The sequence below is a fragment of the Panthera uncia genome, chromosome B4, assembly GCF_023721935.1.
Source record: "Panthera uncia isolate 11264 chromosome B4, Puncia_PCG_1.0, whole genome shotgun sequence".
In the NCBI taxonomy this organism is placed as follows: domain Eukaryota; kingdom Metazoa; phylum Chordata; class Mammalia; order Carnivora; family Felidae; genus Panthera; species Panthera uncia.
In genome coordinates, this window is record NC_064809.1 from 59,715,281 (window position 1) to 59,732,848 (window position 17,568).

At 37.2% G+C, this 17,568-nt stretch overlaps 1 protein-coding gene and 1 long non-coding RNA gene across 5 annotated transcripts in view; one reads left to right on the plus strand and one right to left on the minus strand.

The window, feature by feature from the left end:
* Positions 1 to 6,357, minus strand: part of LOC125918914 (uncharacterized) — a 32,857-nt gene extending 26,500 nt beyond the window's left edge. For 3 of the 4 annotated variants that reach the window (XR_007456612.1, XR_007456611.1, XR_007456613.1), the window contains exons 1-3: positions 5,042 to 6,357; positions 3,467 to 3,786; positions 2,828 to 2,976 (exon numbers count right to left, since the gene is read on the minus strand). This is a non-coding gene — a long non-coding RNA (uncharacterized LOC125918914). The remainder of the gene's footprint in view (positions 1 to 2,827; positions 2,977 to 3,466; positions 3,787 to 5,041) is intronic. The other variant, XR_007456614.1, reaches the window with a different exon arrangement.
* A 108-nt stretch (positions 6,358 to 6,465) lies between these two features.
* CCDC91 (coiled-coil domain containing 91) overlaps positions 6,466 to 17,568 on the plus strand; it is a 357,464-nt gene continuing 346,361 nt past the window's right edge. Inside the window, exon 1 of the mRNA XM_049625214.1 lies at positions 6,466 to 6,560. The gene's annotated coding sequence lies outside the window, so the exon portion shown is untranslated. The remainder of the gene's footprint in view (positions 6,561 to 17,568) is intronic.

The following is a 17,568-nucleotide window of genomic DNA, read 5'->3' on the forward strand; positions in this document are numbered from 1 at the left end:
TCTGACATTTAATATGAAGACAGAGATACAAAATCTTTCTACCAGTTAAAACTCTCGGGATTGAAGGTAACAGAAAACCTAACTCACATTGGATTAAATGATAAATGAAAATTGTTTGGAGAAATGAAAAGTCCTATAGAGGTGAGAGAAGCTTTAGAACTGATTTGATCAAAGCTTCAGCTCCATTTCTCTGAATTATATCATCTTTTTTCTATAATCTGTATCTGTTTTTATCCTCAGACTGGTTTCCTTTATGGTCACAAGATGACTATTAAAAGCAATAGGAATTACACGCTTTTCCGCTTGGATTCTCAGGAAGACAGAAAGTTCCTTCCAACAAGCACTGAACATTGGTCCTGAGTTTTGTGCCTATTGGATGATCCCTGAAGCAATTCTTATGGTTAGGGTAATGCCATGATTGACTTGGGACTGGGTCTGCCTGCCCCCACTTATGGTGGCAAGGGGTTTGGGAGTAACTTCTGGCTTCCACCAATTAGGACTAACCGTGGAAAAGGTTAGGGTTAAGCTCATCCAATATATCTGAATACTACACAATGGGGGCAGAGTGAAATGCATGTTTGGATAACAACTACCACATCCACTGTAGTGTACCCTATTGCTCACCACCACTGTAATTAGTGAGCATCTTCTTTCTGTCTCTGCAAAGTGTTATATCTTCATCTGGAGTTCCTTGTGCTCTAGCAACCAGTGACAAGTCACCTACTGAGAACAAATGCAAAATGCAATGGAAGAGAAAGGACAAAGTAATTGCAATGAAAACTCCCAATTAAACAGGGTATATCTGGAAACATTACATAGTAGTCACTGATCTTTGTCATAATCTGTAGACAGGAATAGTTAGGATTCCTGGATAGCAGTGGTATGGGTTCTTTTGGCAGGTACTGTTTTGCTTTCGGTGTTCTTTATGGCCCCGTCCGAGATGGTCATTGGGGGAAGATGCTCTTTTTAAGAGGTTACACTATTTTGGCAGCTTATTTCCTATTAGGTTGAATATAGAAGTCTGAGGCTTAAAATTAAATAGTCACAGGCTATTATCAGTCGGGTTTGAGGTTTATTTAATAATATATCTTCCTGCTAATATTAGGTTTTTGAACTAATTGCTTCTTGTTGCTTCTGTAGGCAAGTAACTATGGTCAGAGACCTTGTGTAGTCCAAGTTTTTATATCTTGGAATTTCTCTTTACTAGTAGCCCTTCACACTCTGCCAGTCTGAATTTAGTTTAACGGCCCATCCCAAGATCTCAGTTTAATGGCATCTGCATTGGGGATATTCTAAAAAATGAACCTACAGTCGGGAGGGAAGGGCACAAGTAATTTATTCCTTGTCTCCATAATAAGCATGATGTCTCCAGTCACCTCCATAATGAGCGTGATTTTTCCTCCAGTTAAGCAGAAATTAAACTGTTCCATCGTTGGCATACTGAAGATTATTAGGATTTTAGACATTTTTTGTTTGAGGGTCTGAAGGGTGCTGTTCCTAAAAGTGCAGACTACAGAGTTTGCTAGCTTCTTATAACCTTGGTCATGCAAGGTAGGGACTGTCTCTGAAATATTTTATTCAATCTTTGTATCATGAACACCACTGGTTCATCAATGAGAGTCAATTTATAACATCCATTATGCTAATAGAGAGCCCCTAATTTCACTTATGAAAACCTGTTTATCACATCCATTGATTAGCAAAGTCTCAGGCGTTAATGGAAGATAATGATAGCAGAAACATTTATGGTTGCTACGTTTGGAATGCAGTCTTTCTGATTAAATGCCAGCTGAATACATCTAAGGTGGGAAATCTAGATTATGGCAACTGACAACCATTAGGGGATAAAGTAAATTAAGTAACACATACGTGCACATTTATATCACATTACGTACAGGAAAGTATCTTGAGGGAAAGTATCAATTCAAACTGACTTAACCAATATTCAATACACTATTCAGTATTCAATACTGGGGAGAGTAGCAAAACGGTCAGACTCCATGCTGGTTTGATTTGAAGGCTCACATAATGGAACAATCGAGTGTAGAAAGAGAAAGGGGCCAGAAAAGTGCTTATTTAATAATTTCACAGTTTGTATTTTACATCCTTTTGCTTATATACAATGTTACAGATCTTTGTTTATTTGATCAGGGTTTCAGCTCCATTTCTCTTTCATTTTCTTGGTCACAAAATGACTGCCTTCGGCAACAAGGATCATATGCTTTCTCATTCACATCGAGAGGGAGAGGGAGCCATACTACACAATTTTGGAGCAAAAGTCCTATGATTGGTGCTCAATCCCAAACCATATGTGGCTAAGGGAACATCATAGGTCAGGGTTATCCTGATTAGATTCACTTTGGGATAAAGGTGAGGTTAATTCCACCCAAATTTCTCAGGTGTGTGCCACACAGTGTGGGAAGAGTGGAATAGATTTTGAGAAGGCAAGTATCCGCTACAATCATTTTCAAAGCATATAAAGATATAACAATTACATTATTTTCCTGTTGGAGTAAACAAAATGAAACTAAACTCTAAACATACGTAGTAATGACTCTGATTCCATATTTGGTGTTTGAAGGTTGACAACTTTCAAGCCTTCATCTGTTCCCTCTTGCCCTACATCTGTGCAGGCTGATGAGAAAGCATGGGTGCTCCCTTCTTTGGTGCCAGTGGGAAATTCAAGCCACACAAGCCTTGGCCCCTACGTAGGAATTTTCACCCTAGCACCATGCCCTAGCCACCATAAAACCCCCAAGAGCCAGTCTCTCTTCCAACCTCCTTCCACCCTTCTCCCAGCCATTTTGGACTTGTTTGGGAAACCTACCCTGCTCTTCCTGGAAAGTCTCATTACATGACCAATAAATCTTCTTACATCCTCTTGGTGCATGTGTGGCATCAGAAGTCTTGAAATGTGGACCAGCTTTTAGGTGGACATCCATCTCATCTCTGTGGATGACTGCAACTGCATATAAACTGCAATAGGACTAAGTTGTGGCGTTTCATTATTCTTACCAGCAAGTGTAGCATCTTCTTCCTGAATCCCCTACGTAGGCTCTTTGAATAGCACCAGGAACCAGGAATACACCTTCAGTTCTTTCCTATGTTTTTGCTGCCTACATGCCTTTCAAATCCTTTTAGCCAATTTCATGGGTACCACCTCTACTCGGGCTTCCACAATTCCTCATTCTAGTTGTTCTATCAGTCTTCTTTCCCTGTTTTTCCAGAGAAAAACCTGTTCCCTATCTAATAATCCAACCTGCACACTGCTGCTAAAGTAATTCTCCCCAACCCCACTTAAACAATCCATTTATTTTCCATTGCCTACAGGATAGATTTCAAACTTCTTCGCAGTTTATAAAATTCTCCATTCCTCTTGACCCATCTACAGTTCCCATTTCTCCTGTCACATTCCCACACATTCACACCTTTGCCTCCACTATACCGACCTCCACATTATACTTACCTCTACAGTTCATAGGCAAGGAGATACATACAAAGGTATACGTGCCTGTGTATGGAGCACTCTTTGTCTCTTCTTAGCTTGGCCAATTCCTACTGGTTCTTCAATACTCATCTTGAGCTTGACATTTTTGAGAAGTACTTTTGTTGAACGCAGGTTGAATGAGGTGCTCCTCCTCCACATTTTAACAATAAACTTGATTTCAGTGCTTGTTCTCACCCTATTTGATATCATTATCTACCTTTTTCTCCAAATTTGATCCTCTTGAGGGCAGGAACCATGTTTCTCATCTCAAAAGGTCACAATCTATTAGGGTGATGGGCCTGCAAATACATGCATTACAAAGGTAAATAATAATACAAGATGGCTTATGAAAAATACCCTGAAAAGTAATAGAGTCATAAGTCCTAACGTAACAGAGGGATAAATTCTAGTACACTTAAATTCTTGAGGAGATAAGAAGAGGACTATGGAGAAATTAGAACCTTCACACATTGCTAGTGGGAATGTAAAATGTTTTTCACTCTGGAAAACAATCTGGCGGTTTCTCAAAAGGTTAAGCAGAATTAGCAAATGGCTCAGCAATCCAACTCCTAGGTATATATATCCATGAAAATGTTATGTTTACCCAAAAACTTGTATATGAATGTTTGTAGAAGCATTATTCGAATAGCCCAAAAGTGGAAACAACTCAAATGTCCACCAACTGAGGAATGGTTAAATGAACTATGAAAACATGATGTGAAGTTAAGGAAGCCAGTCACAGAAGACTACATATTGCATGATTGCATTCATATGAAATGTCCAGAATAGGCAAACCTAAAAAGATACAAAGTGGATTAGTGTCTGTCTAAGCCTAAGGGGCAGGGAATGGGAGGAATGGGGAGTGACTGACAAAGGGTACGAGATTTCCTTTTGAGGTGATAAATATATTCCAAAGTTGATTGTGGTGATGGTTGTACAATTCTGTGAATATACTAAAAACCATTGAGTTTAGACTAAAAAATAAAAAGTACAGATTACTATGTGAGGAAGGGAAAGACTTCATGGAGGTGGTGAAATTTGGATCCACTGATAAACAAATGATGTGGAAAAGCAGAGGCAGTGTGTTGTGGTGAATAAACAAATCCTTTCATCGGGCAGACCTGGCTTTGGATCCTGCTCTACCACTTGGTTAAATTACTCTCCGTAACTCTTTATCCTTACCTAAAAAGTGAATATATTAATATACTTACTTTGGAGGATTAACGTTATGACAAATGAGTAGATTCAAAATATTTAGCCAGTCACATAATTATGCCAGCACATAGAAAATGTTCCATAAGTATTAGTTTCTGTTATTATCGTAAGTCTGTTTAATATTGAATATTGGAGTAAGTGGGACGGAGGAAACATACAGACATATCAATGAAAACTCTCAGAAACTCATCTGAGGTTTCCAGCAGAAAGGGATGAGACACAAAATGATATAAAGGTAACTGTACTTGGTTTAAGAAGCATTTATTGAATATCTTTCTTCTAATCACTAAATACTATGATATTGATGCATATACAAAAACAAATAAGAAGTAGACTCACAGATATACAAATGAAAAGTGGTCTTTGACTTCGTGGTCTAGTAGATAGGTGAATAAATTTGGGTAAGAAAGCATCAGTCTGCTATAATGGAAACGTGTTCATGATAGAAACACACGACAGAAAAAATGGATGTAGAAGACCGACTTTTGAGCTCAATATTGGGACTACTCATTAACCACCTGAGCCTCCACTTCCTGGAGAATTGTTAGGATTACTTGTTGACATTTTCCACTGCAAGTACATAGCAGAGATTATTAAAGGCTTGAGTCAATTTTGTTCAGTGGAAAGATGAGAAAATAACATCCAAAATGTTAAAGAATTCCTGTTATACAATGACTATGAATGCTCCAGAGATTTATGCTCAAAGTTCCCAGATTTTACTTGTTTATTTTTCCCACTAGACTATAAACTCCTTGAAGGCAAACATCTTGAATGAAATCTGGTCCATTCTCAGATTGCCACAACTTACTCCAGTAAGCCAAGTAGACATTTAATAAAAAAATTGCTAAATAAATGTTCTTCAAATCTCTCCCATGTCAAAGATGGAAGAATCATTGACAAGTGACTTGCTAGTTGACTGTTCCTCTTTAATAGTTATTGACACTTTGATATGAACACACACAAAAAATCTATATAACCACACTTCTTTTGAAATAAAACCCTGACAGTTATGTCATTCTCTTTTCTTTTTCTTCAGGAGAAATTATTTGACTGAAGGCTTGGAAAAAAGTGGCTTGGCAGCTGAAAATAAACTGTCTCTGAAACAGAGATGGCATATATAAGTTGCTGTGATCCGGAGCTGAGGCCAAGAACAAAAATAATTCTCAAGCAGAGTCTTTGACTGATGTCATATGGTCTGGAGAGGCTCTGGGTTTAGGTGCCTTCCGGTGCTTGAGTGTTCAGATATGCAGAGAAGAAATGGAGCAGTCGTCCAGTCAACTGTTTCTTGAGCACTTACTACCTGTCAGGCATTTGGCTAAGTTCGTTTTTATTGAACTCTGCCTGGAGGTGGTGAAAACATCAGGCAGGCTTTTCTCAGGAACAGTCCTATAGAATCCCAGATGGGAGTATCATTTTGCGGATGGTTTTATTTGCATACATTAGGCATAGGAACTGCGTCCGTCATTCTAGAGGAATGACAAGCTATAATCAACAGGAGGTAGTTTCTGCGTCAACCCCTTTCAGAAGGCAACCCTCCATGGACTACTCAAGCCATTAGAGGCGTGGCTCTGAAGATGGGGCCCTCAGCTCGGGTCACGTGACGCGCGTGTTGGCGTTGAGTGACAAGCGCAGCTCTGGGCGGGCCTTGGAGGAAATCAACTTCCGGGGGCAGAGGTGCTTGAAGCCGGGTGGTGCGTGGGCTATCCCAACTTGTGTGGCTGGGGTCGCGTTCCCCCACGACGGGTTTGGGGTCGTGCCCCGGGTGTGCGCTTGCGGGGCCGTCTGCTGGGGTGGCTCACCTGGCAGTTTGGGTGAGCGGCGCGGAGGCGGCGGCGGCGGGAGCCAGAGCGGGGAGCAGGTAAATGGAAGCTCGCCTTCCGGGCCTGGGTCTGGGGGGCCGGGGCCGCGTGAGACGGGGGCGCGCCCGAGGCGGCTTGGGCGCGGGCGGGGAACGCGGCCCGGCTTCCGCCTCTCGCTAGCTCCGGCCTCTCCCCTCCGAGGTGGCCGGGACCGGGAGTTGGAGGTGTGACCTGCTTCGGGCTGAAACGGATCCCTGCTGCCTCGGCCCTGAGTGCCAACCGGTACTTGCTCTGCCGGCAGGTTTCAGCCCTTGTACATTCCAGAATCCAGTATTTCCGAACGTCTACGGACAAGTGCACGTGATTATTGTGTCACCGAAGCTCCCACCGAACAGAGACTTAGATCCTTGCCAAGTTTTCACCGATGGCGCCTGATTTATGTTTCCCCCTCTGCTTCGTTGTGTACACCGGTGTAAAAGCTTTATAACACCTGTCAGCCACATTACCTTATAGATACTCTGGGCCACATGTTGCCATACAAGGGGCATTTTGAGGTTACGGCAGGAGCCAGTAACTTTCCAAGTGGTGAGGCATCCATCATCCCTGTAAGTGCGCCCCCTTTCCCCACAATAAAGATGTTTCTTCCGTCTGCCCAAGTTGTATACTGTGGTGGAAAGCTTTGGACATGAAATCTATTTCTGGCTTCACTTTAAGGAGTGGTAACCCTATTAAAAGTAGAGCTGGATGTTTTTTTGGTAGGATGGTGTTGCTGCTACTTTTACTTGCTTCAGTGATGCGAGTTGGGGCAGAGCCTGATTTCCTGGAGGGTGAAATCCTGGCCACAGCTTTAGGTGACTCAGCGTCCCCTTAAGAATTCCGACTCTTTTACTTCCCTTCCCTTCTGAACTGTGAAGATATTGATACCACCATCCTCTCCAAATATTTATCCGGGCGGTAGTTGGTGATGGCTTTTGGGAGTAGTTTGAATGCTTCCTGGTGGAGTGATTGGGTTGGGCTAACATTTCACCGTACAATTTAAGACAAAATACCCAGAATATTTAGTTGGGTGGGACCACAGGGAGTGACAATAGATTCACTTTGTTCTCTGACATCAGAGAGTTCTACACTTCTAATCATCCCATTTGCCCTGTGCTACAATTTCTGTTGCAATGAAGGAATTGGCTGTACTTACTGTACCTGTTAGGTAAATGGAGCAAGGGGGATGCCAGGGAGAGCGCACCTGTGTGGTGCTGGCTAGCCAGTAAATTGTGTGGTCGCCAATTGCCCTGGTTACAAAGTTGGCTGGCTAGGGTTGTTCTGTGTGCTTGGAAATCTTATTATGAATTGGTTTCCTAGCAACAGTATAAGCCAAATGGAATAAACATAAAACAAAGTGATGAAAGTTAAAATTTACCTCTTTTATTACATGGGAAAATGTATCTTCTTATTGGATCAATCAGCTCAAAACTTTTTAGAGCTTTTGTAATCATTTTAATACACCAGAAAAAAGAAACTGCAGAGTCATCAGAGAGGGACAGCACTTACTTATTTTTTTAGTGACAGGACAGCACTTTATTATTATTATTATTATTATTAGTGACAGTAAAGAAAGAAAAAGAAAGAAAGAAAGAACGATGGTTACTAATGAGCTGATCTGAAGGTTAAATGGATAAATAGGAATTTGCCAAGTAAGAGGCACCCCTAGCTTGTACATACATGACTTATAAAGTATATAGGATTGTTACAAATAAAGAAAGCTATTTGAAAGTTTATTGTATTTCTCTTAATAGAAGTTGGGGTGGCAGTGCATTGGGCTGGATGAGACCATTTCCATTAGTAAATTGCAAGTGAAATGTTAGGTAAGTTGTTTCTGAATTCTGGCTCATAATCACAATGTTCCTTTATCAACCTGTTGCTTGTGACCTTTGGTCTTGTTAGCTAATCAAATTTTGTTATTTTCTGTTCAAACAGTGCTTAATAAAAAAGGCAACTCTTTTTAGATTAATTCTTTGTATCAGTATCTGTTCTTATTGATAAATCTTGATGGTAAATTGATTTTTTTTGTTTGCAATATTTCTAAGGATTTTTTGGTTTCCTCACTGTCTTACCCCCACCCCCAAACCCAGTGAACTGGAGGTAGCTCATTTAATTTGATGTGTAATTTTCAAAAGGGCATGTCCTGTGTCCTTTGAAATTTAGGTTTATTGAGGTATAATTTACAATTAAAATCATCATTAGGTCGAAAGTTATATGTGGATCTTTGACAGTGAGAGGGTTGGTGCCTCTAACCCTTGAGTTGTTCAAGGGTCAGCTGTATTTCATTTTCTTGTCTGATTGCACTGGCCAGAACCTCCAGTATGATGTTGAATAGGACAAGTATGAGTAGGCATCCTTGCCTTGTTTTTTATCTTAGTAGGTAAGGCATGTAGTCTTTCACCATTAAATAGTTAGCTCTAGGTTTTTTGTAAACAGTTTTCATCAGATAGGGGAAGTTTTGTTAGCCTCTAGTTTGCTATTTTAGCATGGATGAATATTGTATTTTTTTTCATTGTGGAAATCATAGTAGATTATAGTAGAAAATTGGGAAATAAAGAATCCTATGAAGAAAAAAACGCTAACCCATTTCTGTTAACATGAAATAAGTTCTGCAAACATTTTGCTGGTTTTTCTTTTGGTCTTTTTCTTCTGAAAACATTTTAAAAACAAAATTGTAAATATTGTTTTATATTTTTCTCTTTTCAGTAGCATTACATTGTAAGTGCTCACTACATCATGAATTTTTTGAGAACTTGATTTGTAAGTTCTTGATTTATAGTTAAGCTTTCCCCATTAGAATTAACATTAAACATTTTTGTGCATAACTCTGGTAAGATTTTTTTTAAAGTTTATTTTTTGAGAGAGCACCTGTGTTTATGAGAGTGGGGGAGGGGTTAGATAGAGAGAGAGAGTGAATCCCAAGCAAGCTCTGCCCTGTCAGTGCAGAACCTTACTCCTGGCTCGAACCTGTGAGATAAGGACCAGAGCCAAAATCAAGGGTTGGCTTAACTGACTTAACTGGCTGAGCCACCCAGACACCTCTCTTCAGATTCTTAATATACACTGCCTCTTTGTTTTATTTGATATTCTTAGAATTTGTCCTCTGGGTTATTTATCATAATAAATTTTGGAGCAAAATGTGGTAGTCAACATATTGACTTTCTGGGCATCACTTTAAGATAGAATCCTAGAAGTTTAGAAACTCAGAGTACCTTATATTTTATCTAGTTCAAACCATTTCTTTTATAGGTTTAGAGTCTAAAATGATTGAACAGCTTTTCTGCATACATTGTTTTTTTGCTGCCAATAATCTAGATAGAATTCTGGATGCGTTTAGTGTAGTGTGAAATACTTTTCATGTTCTTTTGATAAGAATTATGGAAATCTTTGAGCCTAGCATTATATAGTTGCATATGCAGAGTTTCTAAAAACTCCTTGTCTGTTGTTTTCTTGAATTCCACCCAGTACCTTTCGAGGTAGGTAGTATTTTTCCCACTTCATAGCCAGAGAAATTGAGTCTCATACAAGTGAGCAAATTTATCCAAGGTTGCATTAATAGTAAGTCGTAGAGCAGGGGTTTGATAACAAGTCTTCCTGAATTGTCTTTTATTCATATGCTATACTACCAATACTGAGTTCTTGTAATTGTTTTGTGTATCTTGTGTTTATTCTGAATCTGTTTTAATTTTGATGCTTAGAATAAACTCATTAAGCAAATTAATAACTCAACAGAGATGGTATCAGTCACTTGTAAAATGTTTATCCAAATTTATGTCTTTGTACATTTTTAAATTTTAAATTAGTTAGACATTCTTTACCTGTACCCTCTTTTTTTTTACTTTTACAAAGAGTGTTAGCTATAGGACGTATAATCCTACTTAAAGAATTAGGGATATATTTAATATTACTAGCAAAGGATATAATTTTTAAAATTTTGAAATGGGAAGCATTTTTTAAAATTACAGGTTTAATAGATGAAGAGCAGAGTTAATGTTATTCACTTTAAAATGCAGCATGTAATAATTCTATCGAAGTGGTTTTCCTTAGAAGGGTATGTCCGTTTTGGTATTTACATAACTCAGCCCAACACATTGTTGTCATATAGAGTAACTATATGAACTAAGTAACCACTGTTTTGTAAAGCATGAAGTCACTTTTTCCTGCTATTTGGGGAAGACTGACTTTTTTCCCCCTTTGCCAGCCTTGTTATCATTGACCATGTGCATCTCCTACCAAAAGAAGGCCTAGCTAATGCAGAGGCCAGCCAAATTGCCTTTTATGTTGTGTCCAACCTTGTGGTAAGATTTGCACGATCTGCACGATCATTTCAAGATACTTTACTTTTGTATTATGAGAATTCAGAACTTCTACCATTGTGGTAAGGATAGTGTTGCAGTATTATGTAAGATCCATTAATCTGTGGATGTGCTTCACTGATAGGGACTCACATGAACATTACTAGAAAAGTACATGGGTAAGGGCACCTGGGTGGCTCAGGTGACTGACTTTGGCTCAGGTCATGATCTCGTGTTCAGTGAGTTCCAGCCCCACAACGGGTTCTGTGCTGACAGCTCAGAGCCTGGAGCCTGCTTCGGATTCTGTCTCCCTCGCTCTCTGCCCCTCCTCTGCTCGCACTCTGTCTCTCTCTCAAAAATAAATAAAAACATTAAAAAAAAAACTACATGTCTACATGTGTAGACATCATTAAAGATAGTTGGTAAAAGTGAGAGTATCATTATTTTAATTATGGATTTAATAAAGACAACTTAACATGAGGTTATACCTTTCATTCCAACAGTTTGCCCACATTGGACATGAAAAATTGAAAATAAGCCTATGAAACCTGAATGGCATTAAATGGGCCACCCATTTGAATCACAGGACAAATTGAAATGAAGATTTATTTTCTATTCTGCTGAATGGGAAAACAGTGTTTATTAACTGTTGATGGTTTTCACGAGGCATTTAGATATTTTAAGTTACTTATTTTGTCTGTTATGCAGAAGAGGTATATTTTATTAATTTCTTTTTAGGACTAGTTTCTGCTTAAAGGGAATGGTGTAAAATATCTCCTGCTTATTTAGTATATGTGATTTTTTTCCACAGTCATATTAGTTAAGGATACTTGTATAGTACCTTTTGTTGCAAGAACCTTTCGTAGGAGACTTTATTTTCATTGGTGTACTGAGTTTTATTTTCTATAGTTCCAAATTTAGGTGTTACTGATCTTGCTTCTCTTGTTATAAATAGGAGAGGTAAGAAATGCCACAGGGTTATTCTCAGTGTCGCAGTCATGCACATACAAAGTGATTTCCATATGGTTGATGAGAAGTCCTCTGAGCACTTAGAATCTAGTCAGATTGCAAAATGTTTTATGGTGTGATTCCTACAAAGTACTCAGGAGTAGAAAATCTTATGAACAAGTGAGGCAGCATATACATGAAATTTTTAGATGATTTTTCTTTCACATAGCAGGACCATGGATATTATCATCATAGTTACTTTCATCTGAGCAAAATAATTTAGCAGATTGTTTAGGTGGTAAATTGGGAATTATAAGGTGGATCTGATTCTTTAACCAGCATATACTTTTTTCCCCCACTTAAAGTATTCCAGAAGGTATCTATTGATGAACTCTGTGTGTGTGTGTGTGTGTGTGTGTGTGTGTGTGTGTACACGTGTGTGTGTGTGTGTGTGTACTTTGGGAAGTATACTTTGGGAAGTAAACTTAGGGTAGTTTTTGGTCATTATTTCTTGCAGTATTCTTTTTGCCCCTTTGTCTCTTCTGGAACTGCCATAGTTTTTATGTTGGCATGCTTGATGGTTTCCTACAGGTGTCTGAGGATCTGTTCACTTTTCATTTCTTTTTCTTTCTATTCCTCAGATTGATTAGTCTCAATTGAGAAGCCCAAACATTGGCCCCTGGGTAGGTTTGTCTATTACCTATTGAATGTATTGAGTGTATGTATTGGTGTATAACACACAATGTTAATCATGGAAAAGAAACAGAGGCATTTAGAAGGATAAAGAGTGATCAAGGAAGAAATCAAGACAAAAGCTTTAGCATTATTAACAGAAAGTTGGGAGTTAGAAAGGAGGAGTTATTGATAGGCTGAGAGAATAATGAGTGGTTTGGGATACTAGAAATTTCAATAGGGGTGAATAACAGGTTTGGTAGGAATGATAGGGTAGTACAAATAGAAGTATACAAAGTTGTAGTAAGAAAATGAATTTTACAGGTTAAGATCCTGGAATTGAAGCAGTTATGTCAATATCACAGGTATCATAGGGACTACCTGTGTTTATGGACCAATTACTGCAATGATATATTGTGATATATGTAATGGCAGTAATAGTAACCACTATTTTTAAGTATTGGTAATGTAGCAAGTACTGCCCCTGGACACTTTCAAACATTTTTTAAAACACTTCTTTTTGATTATTTTTTTATTGAGGTGAAACTTACATAACATAAAAGTAATCATTTTAAAGTGTATAATTAGTGGCATTTAGTACATTCACAATTTTGTGGAACTGTATCTGGTTCCAAAATATTTTCATCACCCCAGAAGGAAACCCAGCACCCATTAAGCAGTCATTTCTATTTTCCCTTTTCCCCAGCCCCTAGCAAACACAATCTGCTTTCTCTATGGATTCACCTGTGTTTTGGATATTTCATATAAATGAAATCATATAATGTGTAGCCTTTTGTGTCTGATTTCATCCACTTAGCATAATGTTTTTGTGGTTCATCTATGTTTTATTACTATTCCATTTCTTTTTATGCCTGAATAATTTGTTGTATATATAATATATAGCACTTAGCACACTTTGTTTATCCATTCATCTGTTTATGGACATTTGGATTTCCCCACCTTTTTGCCATTGTGTTGATTCACTATTGTGAATAGTGCTGCAATGAACACTTGTATACCAGTATTTGTTTGGGTACTTGCATTCAATTTTGTTGGGCGTATATGTAAGAGTGAAATTGCTGCATAATGTGGTAATTCTGCATTTATCATTTTGAGGAATTGCTAAGCTATTTTCCCACGTGGCTGTATATATTGTATTCCTACCAGCAATGTATGAGGATTCCAATTCTCCACATCTTCGTCAACACTTGGTATTTTCCTTTTTTCTCTTTGGTTATGGCCATCTCAGTGGGTGTGAACTGCTACCTCATTGTGGTTTTAATTTGTATTTCCCTAATGATAATATTGAGCAGTTTAAAGTGTCTTTTGGTTATTTTTGTATCTTAAAGAAGTGTTTATTAACTTCTTTTGCTTATTTTGAAATTGGGTTGTTTGTCTTTTTGTTGTCGAGTTTTAAGAGTTCCTTTAAAAAATTTTTTATATATATTGGAGAGCACATGCGAGTGGGGAAGGGGGCAGAGAGAGAGAGAGAGAATTTTAAACGAGCTCCATGCTCAGCTCAGCACAGAGCCTTATGTAGGGCTCCATCCCACAATGCTGGGATCATGACCTGAACCTTAGTTGGACACTCAACTGACTGAGCCACCCAGGTGCTCCTGAGAGTTCTTTATGTATTCTGGGTACTAGACCCTTACTAGATATATGATTTGCAAATGTTTTCTCCCATTCTGTAGATTGCCTTTTCCCTTTCTTGATAATGTTCTTTGATACAAAAAACTTTTAAATTTTGATTAAATTCAATTTAGTAAGTTTTTCTTTTGTTGCCTGTGCTTCTGGTGTCATACCTAAGAATCCATTGCCAAATGAAGGTCATGAAGATTTGCCCCTATGTTTTCTTCTATGAGTTTTGTAGTTTTAGCTGTTTTATTTTGGTCATTGATCTATTTTGAGTTAACATTTGTTAATTGTGTGAGATAGGAGGTCTATGAAATTTTTTAATTAAATATTTCAAACCTTTAGGGTAATAATACTGTATATATTTTTGTATCCACTTATATGGTGCTTGCAGATTCTGGGGACTGTTTTAAAGATTTTACAAATAATTAACTCATTTAATTAATATCCAAGTGTACTCACCACTCATTTTTTCTCATATTGACATTGCCTTTTGCTTCATATTTTTAAAAAGGAATAATTACTATTGCTATAATTTACACCCTTGAACCCATCCTCTTCTCTCCTTGTCCAAAGTGTAGCACTATTCTGAAGTTGTAGTTTATAATTTCTTACATGCCTTTTTAACTTCACTGTGGTTGTGTATCCATAAGAAGTACGTGTGATGTCTTTTTAAAAAAATTCATGAAAATGGTGTCATATTTTGTGTATTTTGCTGCCACCTCCTTTGTTTATTCAACAATACATTTTGAAATTTATCTATGTTGATACATATAACACTAGTTTATTCATGTTCATTGATTTATCGTGTTGTATGACTTTTACTAATTATTAATCAATTTCCTCTCTCTAAATGGACTTCTAGGTTATTACTTTTTTTTTCTTTTTGCTATTTTAAACAACCTGGCAATGAATTTTTTTCTTCACCTTCTCTGATGCACATGAATTTTTCTAGGTTCTGTCATAGAATTTGCTGGTTCTTACTATAAGAACATCTTCAAGTTAAGTATTACTAGATTATTCTCCCAAGTCATTGTTCCAATTTTTACTCTTAATATTAATATCTGAGAGTACGGCTCTCCATCCTTGCCAATACTTGGTATAATTACTTTTGCATTTTTTGCTAATCTGGTAGATATAAATGTCATTGTCAGTAACATATCTTTGTCCCTGATTACTAGTGAGATTGACCATTTTTCCACATATTTTATTTCTGTCCCTGATTACTAGTGAGATTGACCATTTTCCACATACTTATTAGTCACATGGATAATTCTGTGAATTGTCTATTCATATATTTGTCATTTTAGTGGGAGTTTAGAAGAGAATGGTGGTAAACATGGATGTTCAGTACTCCATATTTAACTGGAAATGCCTCCTACTCATTCTGGCTTTGGATGCAAGTACTCAAGGCTTCTGCCTGTGAGAAAACCTTAATTGACCTTCCAGAGAAGTTCAGATTCCTTTCTTCCCTCAATCTTTGCAACACTATGTGGTTGCATGTATTTTTAAGCTTATTTCTCTCTCTTTGCCAGACTTGACGGCAAGGGCCAATTTTGCTTACCATTATATCTTTAGCACCTTACAGGTGCCTTGAACATCATAGGTGTTAGTATTTGTTGAGTTAATGAACAAAGGGAAAATAAATGATGAATGAGGGAGCTGATATACATAAGACATTCTGAAGGAGCCAAGGCATCCAAGGAGATGAAAGCATGGGGATGGGCATGAGATTTCAACACTTTTAAACTTTTATTGTAGTTTACATTATATATTGATATTTTCTTTACTAATCTAAGTGGCTGTATTGATCATTATATTCTTCAGTAGAGCATGGTTGGTTTTTATTAAATAATTGTTGGATGAATGAAAATCAGATCTTAACTGACTTATAGGTTTTAGAAATGGATGCTCCACACTTCAGATTGTTGATAGTATACTATTCTGTTTATGAAGTTACTTAGTTACCCCAATATATTATTGGTGTATATGATTTTACTTGTGTCTTTGAATCTCAGGCATGTCTCTTGTAAACAGTACCTGATTGGATCATATTTTTTATCCATTCTTCCAATTTTTGCCTTCTAATTAGAGTTTTTATTAACCCTTGTGCATTTAATATAGTTACTGGTAAGATAGGACTTATGCTTGTCATTTTACTATTCGTTTTCTGTATGTCTTAATGGGTTATTTATTTTTTTGGTTCCTTAATTCCTGTATTACTATTGCTTTCTTTTTTGTTAAATAGATATTTTCTAATGTGCCGTTTTAATTCCTTTGTTTCTTTTACTATGTATTTTTTTGAGTTATTTTCTTAGCAGTAGCCTTGGGGATTATAAACAATATGTTAATTTATAATAGTCTGTTTGGTGTCTGTTTGGATTAATACCAGCTTAATCTATAATATAGTTCTATTTCTTCCCCTTCTTTTTGCTACTGTTGCACAACTTACTTCTTTCTACACTGTATGCCTGTCAACTCAGATTTGTAGTATTTGCTTTGTGCAGTTGTCTTTTAAATCAGATATGAGAAAAAAAAGAATTACGAACAAATATACCTTTGTACTGTTTTTTATATTTACCTATGTAGTTATCTTTACTGGTGTTCTTTATTTCTTTATGTAGGTTCAAGTATTGTCTATTATCCTTTCATTTCAGCCTTTAGGACTCCCTTTAGTATTTCTCATAGATAAGAACTGCTGGTGATGAGTTCTCTCTGTTTTTATTCATTTGGGTATGTCTTAATTTCTTCATTTTTGAATATTAGTTTTGCTGAATATAGAATTCTTGGTTGGCAGTCTTTTTCTTTCAGCACTTTGAATGTGTCATCCTACTGCCATCAGGCCTTCATGGTTGCTTATAAGAAATCAGATTAAAAATCTTTTCTTGGATTCCTTGTATGTGATGAGTTGCTTCTCTCTTGCTACTTCCAAGATTCTCTTTGTCTTTGGCATTTGAAAGTTTGGTTATGATATATTGAAGTGTGGATCTCTTCACATTTATCCTAATTGGAATTGTTGAACTTCTTGGATGTGTAAAGTAATTTTTTCATCAAATTTGTAGACTTCCATAGCCTGATTTCTTCAAATATTCTTTCTGCCTGTGGCCCACCCCCCCTTTTTTTTCTCTCCTTTCTTTCTGGTGCTCTCATTATGCATATGCATATGTTGGTATGCCTGCTGGTTTTCCACAAATCTTTGATGCTCTGTTCATTTTCTTCATTTTTTTTTTTCTTTCTGTTCTTCAGACTGGATGATCTCAAATGATCTATCTTCAGGTTCAGTAATTCTTCTGTCAGCTCAAACATGCTGTTGAGATCTTTCGGTAAATTTTTCATTTCAGTTGGTGTACTTTTTAACTACAGATTTTTTTTTTTTGTTGTTTCATTTCTGTGATTACTGTCTTTTCATTAATATTCTCCATTTTGTGAGACATTGTTGTCATAATATCCTTTAGTTATTTAGGCATGGTTTTCTTTGGTA